Source organism: Limulus polyphemus, unplaced genomic scaffold, assembly GCF_000517525.1.
Source record: "Limulus polyphemus unplaced genomic scaffold, Limulus_polyphemus-2.1.2 Scaffold0, whole genome shotgun sequence".
Classification (NCBI taxonomy): Eukaryota; Metazoa; Arthropoda; class Merostomata; order Xiphosura; family Limulidae; genus Limulus; species Limulus polyphemus.
The window spans coordinates 4,228,280-4,238,174 of record NW_013665610.1 but is presented as its reverse complement, the minus strand read 5'-3'; the positions used below and the strand labels follow the sequence as shown (position 1 = coordinate 4,238,174).

The 9,895-nt window shown below is 34.1% G+C and overlaps 1 protein-coding gene across 12 annotated transcripts in view; it reads right to left on the bottom strand.

Annotated features, from left to right (window-relative positions):
* Window positions 1-9,895, bottom strand: part of LOC106474893 (coiled-coil domain-containing protein CG32809-like) — a 386,694-nt gene that overhangs the window by 199,982 nt on the left and 176,817 nt on the right. Inside the window, exon 1 of one of the 12 annotated variants that reach the window (XM_022384016.1) lies at window positions 4,322-4,386. The exons of the other annotated variants lie outside the window; for them this stretch is intronic. The gene's annotated coding sequence lies outside the window, so the exon portion shown is untranslated. Of the gene's footprint in view, window positions 1-4,321; window positions 4,387-9,895 lie in introns of those variants that run through there. 12 annotated transcript variants of the gene reach the window in all.

Sequence of the window (9,895 nt, the reverse complement as noted above, 5' to 3'; positions counted from 1 at the left end):
AAAGATTACTACTTTACTCTGTTCCTTTAGTCTTTAATCACAAAGATTACTACTTTACTATGTTCCTTTAGTCTTTAATCACAAAGATTACTACTTTACTATGTTCCTTTAGTCTTTAATCACAAAGATTACTACTTTACTATGTTTCGTCAGTCTTTAATCACAAAGGTTACTACTTTACTATGTTCCTTTAGTCTTTAATCACAAAGATTACTACTTTACTATGTTTCGTCAGTCTTTAATCACAAAGGTTATTACTTTACTATGTTTCTTCAGTCTTTAATCACAGATATTACTTTACTATTTAATCTTTGTGATTAAAAGTAAAGTAGATAGTAAAGTAATATCTGTGATTAAAGACTGAAGAAACATAGTAAAGTAATAACCTTTGTGATTAAAGACTGACGAAACATAGTAAAGTAGTAATCTTTGTGATTAAAGACTAAAGGAACATGTTTCGTCAGTCTTTAATCACAAAGATTACAACATAGTAAAGTAGACTGACGTAATCTTTGTGATTAAATTACTTTACTACGTTTCTTCAGTCTTGACAAATGGGGGAAAAAAAGGCCTACATCTGAATCAAATGCTAGTCTTAAACAATTAACATCTTTGTCCGAAGCTCAATGATCCCAGTTTTGAGTAGTAATGTTACTCAAGTTGACATTTTTACTTTAACTGACAAACAGACAGTCAGAACGAAATGTGCTGTGGTCATGTGTCATTCAGAAGTGAAGATAAAGAAACGTACACAAAGGACACAAAATGAAAGGCACAGCGAGAACAGTATAGCGTAATAATGACAATATAATGTTGCTGGATCGATATTAAGCCGTGTAACAACCGAAATATTTCTTTTAATAGAATTTCACTTGATTTTCGTAGTAAAAAAGAAAAAAAGATTAAAAACAGGGAGTAACTCTTTTATTTTATTTTATTCTTTTTTTTTTTGCATCAAAAATTTCTACTCCATCATTCTGAATAAAAATAAACCTTTCCTTAAAGAAATCCATCTCGAACCACGTGAGGCTAAGCACGTGCAAGGAGTATGTTTTGTAGAAACTAACATGCACAAGAAAGAAGCGCTTCCCGCCAAGCGGGATGAAGAAAACGTCCGTATTATAAACAGTACGAGACGTTCGACTGCAACAAAAACCATCATTGTCTCAAGAACGATTTTTATTGTACGTCAAAGATTTAAGAGTAAAATTGTAGATTTGTGTAAAAAAAAAAAAGTTATATATTTTTTCACACAAGTAGCTGTAGCGATCTAAAATCGATCGCGTTATTTATAAGATCGGTTTAATTTGTTTGTAATCAAGCACGAAGCTTAATATGGGCTATCTGTGCTCTACCCACCACGGGCATCGAAACCCGGTTTCTAGCGTTGAGTCCGCAGACATGCCGCTGTGCCACTGGGAGGGGGGGGGGATTTGTTTTGATACGAATATTCGTGCAAAACTATGTAAAGGGACGAGCCACGCTAACAGTCCACAATTTCGAATTGACAGACTAGAGGGAAGGCAACTGGTCAACAGTAACCACCACCAGAGGTCGGTTTAATATTCTACTGTTATGTTACATAAGAAGTGTATGATAAATCTAATTTTAATTGTCAGTGGTACTTACTTGTATACAACAGATCTGTATGTGGCTTTATTGTTTTAAAGGCACATACACAGAACTCCGTAGCGTTGACTAACTTTAAGAGCAACGAATAACTTAAAATAACACAAGACGAACGGATTGTGGCGTCGTGTTTTGTGCGCCCGCGCTCTTCAAGCTTTACAATAAGAGTTAAAATTATATTTTGAGATCATTATTGTGGTTAGTGGCGTGAAAGATAACCTAAGCCTAATTGTTAATTAGCTTATATTAATTACTAGATACTAAGGTTACAGCTGTTAACTTGTTACCGCCTTCTGGGAAGTCCCTAGAAAGACTAATTTTGTGGTGATAGTAACCTGGATTCGAACCTGGGTCTCCTTCATAAAGACTTGAATTAGCAGCATGAATGTTTTCAAGACAGTCTTTTCTTCTCTTCACATATATCGGAATTACAGGATCTTGTACGTCTATTATACCACTGTATTATAACTTTTGTTGATCTTTAATCAGTTTTGTGTATAATAACTACAATCATATTGTGTTGTGTGTTTCTGTATACTCGTCTGTAGGTTTTCAGAAAGACTTTTGACGTAGAAGAATATGGTTGTATGTCTTCCTGCTAATTCTTCGTGTTTATGTTCTTTATTGTGGTCCGGCATGGCAAGGCGGTTAGGGAGCGCTTGACTCGCAATCTGAGGATCGCAGGTTTGAATCTCCGTCCCATCAAATATGCTCGTCCTTTCAGCCGTGGGGGCGTTGTAATGTAACGGTCAATCCCACTATTCGTTGATAAAAGAGTAGCCCAAGAGTTGGCGGTGTGGGGTGATGACTAGCTTCCTTACCTCTAGTCTTACACTGCTAAATTAGGGACGGCTAGTGCAGATAGCCCTCGTGTAGCTTTGCGCGAAATTCACAACAAAAGAAACGTTCTTTATTTTGTTTTTAATCAAGTGTTTAGGATATCCACCGTCAAAGAGAGAGTTCAAGTATCTTTTCTTCCTTCTTCTGTTTTACAAATCTTGTCCCTTCTGAACACCAGAGCAGTTCGTGACACCCAGTATAGGGGTCTCTTTAGTCGTATACGAGTCTATGTTAACATCGCGTCTAGGAATGGCTGTTTATTAACTTTCTTATAATTCCATAATGAATTGCATCGCTGTCAGTTCATATTAGGGCGTAGGGCGGCTGTTTTGAGGGCGTTATATTCGAAATGTACATCGTAGAGAGTGCTGGTGTTATACTGCCAAATATTGGTCACACGTTCTGTCAAAGATATCCGAAACGTTCACTAATAGCATTTCATAATTACACATATCTGTCTGTCATATCGTTTATTGCCATAAGATGGAAATTTATCTGTTTATTTTATCTGTAAGACAATTAACAACACTTGTTTTGAGAACATATATTTAGACGTGAACGTTTTTTGCTGGGATACTGTGGGGATTAGGTTTAATTATAACATTTATGACGTATAACACCTAATATGGTGAAACGTAGTAGTGTTCTATCGGGCGATAAGCCTAAGTAATAGCTTCAACCACATCAGTTTTGTTTGTTTGTTTGTTTTGGAATTTCGCGCAAAGCTACACGAGGGCTATCTGCGCTAGCCGTCCCTAATTTAGCAGTGTAAGACTAGAGGGAAGGCAGCTAGTCATCACCACCCACCGCCAACTCTTGGGCTACTCTTTTACCAACGAATAGTGGCTGAAAGGGCGAACATGTTTGGTGGGATGCGGATTCGAACCCGCGACCCTCAGATTGTGAGTCGAGCGCCTTATCCACCTGGCCATGACGGGCACACTAATGAAGTGAAGATTGTTGTTTTGTGTGTAAACTCCAGGAGAGGTTTGTGAGAAGACTTGGCCAAGATAATGAACATGGTCAACAGTTTAAAGATCATAAACAAATCAGAAGAGCAAATAAAATAATATGCTGTAGACTGATAAAATAAAGCTTTTTGTGTGTGTAAACTCCAGGAGAGGTTTGTGAGAAGACTTGGCAGAGATAATGAACATGGTCAATATTTTAAAGTTTAAGTAAAACAACCTAACATGACGGTTGATCTGTAACGGTGTGAAGAAGTGTATCTACTTCAGGAATAGTAGATAATGTCTAATTTGATGGCATTATGAAGAAGAAGCAATATCACAATAACCTGGTTTTTCATGAAAACATTCAGTGGGCAACTTTTATTTGGCTTTGGCTTCGAATTTCGTGTGGATAATGATTCAAATCATATCGTCCTCTTGAATAATAGGTATTTGTAGGAGAAGAGAAATAGCTGGTGATATGAAGGTTACAAAGTAGCCAACCCAAACATCCAATGCTAATCCAATTGAAGAAAAGTTGGAAAGAATAAACTAACATAATGAAAATGCACAACAAAAACTAGAAAAATACAGATAACTAGTCTGAAACAAGAGGTAGCATCCATGCCGTTAAACTCAGCCATACAGTTAAGGCCAGACTAGAGGAGCATCTAAGAAGTATCGATTTTTCAATTTATTATGTTTCAAACTACCTTCTTATTCCTAATATTGTAATACTGAGTATAATTACAATATGTAAACCCAAACAACGTTTTCCTTTGCAATATTTTATGAAAACTGGATTATTGTTATGTTGTAGTAACACTTTTGACTAGTAATGTATATGAAATAAAAAAAAGTTGGTGCTTAAACATGTTTACATCAATTCATCCAACCAATACCGTCAGTTTCAGATAGTAGATCTCAGGACTTTTATGACTTTGATAGAGCTATCACCTACTGTCTACCTGTTTTAAGATTAAAGAGGTACTGTAAGGAAATAGAGAATAGAATTGGTTCCCATATTTTATTATTCATTTAATCTTTCTGAAAACAAAGTTTAATGTTTTGTCTGTTGCTCTTCTACAATAACGAAACTTCATTTCCGAATTAAGCACAGTATCATCTGCTCTATTCATCTTGCAGTAGTCATTCTAACTTGACAAACTATCATGTAAATTCCTTCATCAGAAGTCATTCTTCTTCACGAAAATGGTTTGGTACGTTTTGAATTTTGCGCAAAGCTACTCGAGGGCCATCTGTGCTCTGCCCACCACAGATATCGAAACCCGGTTTCTAGCGTTGAAGTCCGAATACCCACCACTATGCCACTAGGGGGGGGGGGGAGACTAGAGGGAAAGCAACTAGTCAACACCACCCACCGCCAACTCTTGGGCTATTCTTTTACCAACGAACAGTGGGATTGACCATCACATTATAACGCCACCACGGCTGAAAGGGCGAGCATATTTGATGTGACTAGAACTCGAAACCCACGACCCGCAGGTTGTGAGTCGAGCGCCCTAACCGATTATCGTTAGTCTCACATTCGTACATTTACTAAAACGATGATGGTCATTGAGCATCTCCTCATTTTTTAAAGTGTGGACATCTCAGCTTTCTCAGTGTTTTACATGGCAGTAGTGGAAAACTTATTTCAAACGTATACAAATAATATCATTTATATAACACATTTGGAATTGGAAATTAGAACTTTCACAAAAACTATATTGCATATTTTAGTTTAAGTAAGCACAAAAATGGAGTTATTAGTTTTTCTTTTTTTTTTCATTAATATCTAAAAGATAAACCAAATACACGCATAATTTATAGATTAGCAATGACAGTGGTATAATTAAAGACATGACAACACAGAAGTGAAAATGGGCTATGTGTAATTTATAAGTTGCTGTAATAGCTTGCTACTAATAACAATAATTGATATCATTTTTAATTGTGTAAATGAGAATGTATGTTGTAAAAATATGAAATGTTCTATTAAAGTAACTTTAATATAGTATTAGTATTAATATTAGTATCAGTATGCTGTATAGAAAATCGTAAGATTAGCCAGTATATGATTAGTTATTTGTAAAAAACGGACAAAACAGAAAATTGTAAAAGAAAATCGTTATCTCTTTACATGACCTACACAATGTATTAACCTGGTCAATTCACATAATAGAAGTTACTCAATAAACATTAATAAATATATATATATATATACATACACACACACACACACATTTCACATCCCCTCAAAATAACAAAAAATATAATATTCGAATTGGATATATTTATAACAAGTGCAGGTACAGTAACTTAATTTATAATGAACATACAAAACTTCCAAAGCGTTTTATTGATATAAACATTATTCGGGGCATACCGTTGATATATGTATATTATCCACAAGTGCGTTATTGATATATATACATTATCCAGAAGTCTATTGTTCAAACACAGAGCATTCAGGCATACCATGATTGTACTGGGAGATGTGTTGTTAATAAATACATTTTTGAGGAATGTTATTTAATAGACACATTATTCAGTAGTGTTTTACCGTGCTGCTGATGCGTATATATTACCCAAGAATATATTATTTAACTTTAGGAGTGTACTGTAAATATACAGATTATTCAGAAGTATATTACGAGTTTTTACTAGGGAATGTGTGGAATGTATCAGCGTCAAACATTTGTCGCAAAACATACAGTGATACGAAAAAAAAAATCATTAAAAATGAATGTCGCACAAAAATTCCCATTTGAAGAAAACACATTCTCTTTAAGGCACGTGGTCAGATTAGCAGGAAAGAATGAGTTTTTTTTTATGTTTAAGCTCCTATAATAAACTAGACTGTTAGTGGATTTTACTCGTAAGTAAGAGATTGGCTGAAGAAAAAACAGAATTCCAAGATTCGTTAAAGTTTCTCGAAGAATTATTTATTTTTGTCTGAAAATAATTACTTGGAATTTTCATACTCCGGACTTTCTAATTGGTGCAAATAATTAGGAAAAACATTGGTTTTTAATGTTATAAATAATCTACAAGTGTGTTTACGTTCTTGGATAACCGAGAGATGTTTTCACATATAATTACACTAGTCTTTGTAAGTTTATGGTTTTTACAATTATAGTCGTTCAAGTTCAGATATACTATGTGGGTGTTTTTTTATTTTATAGCAAAGGTACACCGAGTTATTTGCTGTGCCCACCGAAGGGAATCGTACCCCTGATTTCACTATTATAAATCCGACGACTTACCGCTGTCCCACCGGGGGACTTTAGATATACTATCAACAAAAGGTTCGAGTATTACTGGGGGCATAAAAACGTTTACACGTCTGTGAACAGGAAAGAAAATGGTATTACTGATGATATAAAAACGTTTTCACGTCTGTAAACAGGAAAGAAAATGGTATTACTGGGGGCATAAAAACAGCCAATAGTGAGACAGTTTTACATGAAAAGTTCAATCAGTTCATAAATTTCCAATATGTACATAAGTTTTTTTATTTTAAGTTAAAACTGGAAGAGCTGGCCGAGCGATGAAAACTGTGATCAGGTGCAGAGTTTCAGTAGACTTGATTTCGTACCCAATGAGAGGTCTTTATTTATCCTGAGAGCACTTTAAGATTAAAGGACCGTTAGGCAATTTAAATGTTTCGTTCCCAAAAAACTTCTACTGAGAGAAAACACCAACATAATAAGAAAGAACTCTTACTGACACTCAGTTACCGTTATTTGTCTTTCTAACAAAGAAAACTAGAGTCTAACTCTGTAGAGTTTGGAATCTTCAGTAAAAGTCTGTCCAATTGCATGTATGAAAATATGCACACAGGTGTATATGTGACAGCTTTATCGGCCATATGCACGCATAAAATATACATCAAATACTGGCACTGTATTGATGGAGTTTAAATATCGAGACTATTTCGGAAAAAAATATTTTTGTATATATATTTTAAGTCATTTACATTTGGTATTTATACTAATCACTCTGAAAGCTGAAATATTCAGGTTCACCTTGATCTAAACGTTAATATGATGACACTGATAACAGAGAAAAATGTATTCTGAAAAGGAGTAGGATACAGTGTTAGAACAAAATCTTTAACTGTGTCCAACAATGAAACAACAAGAAACGAACCAATATACTAGGTAACTATATATATATGATAAAAATAGACTTATGGGATTGATTGTTAAAATATCAAGAAATATACACTATAAAAATGCACTTTTATTGAATAATCAATAAATAAACTACACGCGCAGCACACAAGCTAACTTTTATTACAGCAGGTAAATGTTTTCATAGAAACTGTTACATTGCTGTAGTTAAATACAGTAAATTAAGAACTAACAGATTTGTTTCAATAAAATAATTAGTTAGACTAACTATCCTGAATATTAGGAGTGCCTAAAGAGAAGCACACAATATTATTACATTTCTATCTAATCCTCATCATAATCATGCTTTCTTGATTCCAGTCCTGTCCGCTCTGCAGCATCCAGGTAGATATACATGTCAGGTAACCATAGCAACAAACCAGGAAATTGTCTGACATTGCTTGGCTTTACGTATTTTCCCGACAATAATCCAAAGTGCTCTTACACCGAAAAGACAAAACAGTCACAAAATTTGACGTAGTCATAGATATTGGTTCTTTCTTGGAAAAGTGAGTTTGTATAACACTGCCGTAAGCGTCTTACACACACAAATTATTTTTAAATATAAACATTAATATATAGAAATATCTGTATTATTATTATTTTTTGTTTTGTTTTTCATAACAAATGAATAAATTTCAACCAATAAAATTACATAAGGAAAACAGTGAAATCTTAACGTTTTCGACAGGTAGGTTTGTATTTTTCTTTACACCTGAAGAAGGGAGATCCACTTGTCGAAAGTGTTGGGGGGTTTCATCGGGGTTATTAATGTGATTACCAAAATTTTCGATTACATTTATTTATAATTATTATTGTTAACCGACGAAATATTCATGTTTATCGCATATTCAAACTAACGTTTATTACAAAATTTACTGCTCACTGGTAAATACAGATCAATTTTTGCTATAATTAGAAATTTTTTGTTTTGAATTTTACATCAGAAACTGTCTAAAATATTTTTTAAAATAATTTTAAATTCTATGATTGCAACTCTTTCACTTGTATTTTATGACTAGTTTTCTAAAGACTCACAAAAAAATGTATTCAGTTTGTTTTTAACGCAGAACCACAGAATGGGCTAACTGCGCCCTGTCCACCGTGCAGTACCAAGCCCGGGATTTTAACGTTGCAAGTCGGCAAACTTACCATTGAGCGACCAGGATACAAAGTGTTCAGAAATACTCTAGTCCCCATAGGTTACTAGGCTATATTTTAGTTTTCCTCGTGTGTTACTAAGCTAGGTTTCAGTTATACTCGTGGGTTTCTAGGTTATATTTCACTTATCCTCTTGGATTACTAAGCTATGTTTCACTTATCCTCTTGGGTTACTAAGCTAGGTTTCAGTTATCCTCTTGGGTTACTAAGCTAGGTTTCAGTTATTCTCTTGGGCTACTAAGCTAGGTTTCAGTTATCCTCGTGGGTTTCTAGGTTATATTTCACTTATCCTCTTGGATTACTAGGCTATGTTTCAGTTATCCTCTTGGGTTACTAAGCTAGGTTTCAGTTATCCTCGTGTATTACCTGGCTAGATTTCAGTTACGCAAAGAAACTGTTAACCTAGCTAAAACCGAAACTAATATACAAAAAAAAAGAAACTGAAGTATGTATAAGTGAGAGACAGAGAAAGAAATGTGTATGTATTGTTACGTCTGAGAATGTAAAATGGTCTGAAATTGAGTTACTTGATAAATTTAAATTTAGTAGTTAAATTGTACTTTGGATTTAGTAGTTAAGTAATAGCCGATATATATATTAATCAGTTTACGATATTTGCCAACAAGATTGATACACAGTTTTCTTTTTTAACACAAATACGTTATAATATACAAACAACAATACAAGTTACAATAACAGTTATTACAAATAATGATTTATAAACAAACGTTTCACAAACTTACAAGCAATATAAAGTCTTCTTTCTAGTTTTTAACTTCCTTGATATAGGTACGATTCGCTTAACAGGGAGCTAGCTAGCCCTGTAGTCTTCACTGTTTATAGGCCTATTAGAGATTGAGTTTCTACCGATGACGTTAGATAATGTTTTTGTAAAAATACTAATGTCCGATGAGAATCCATTGAAGTTAAATCATTTGTAATATTCGAACTTTGTAAAGGTTCCGGGTCAAATATCTGTAGTTTTCCGATTGATAAATGTTATAACAATCACAGTTATAGCTTCCGAACTTTTATAGCACACTGATTATAGCGAAATAATAATTGATACTCTCTTTTGGCGCGTCGTGTTGGTTATATTTATAGCCGTGTGAAGGTTTTCTAGAAAATTCAGATTAC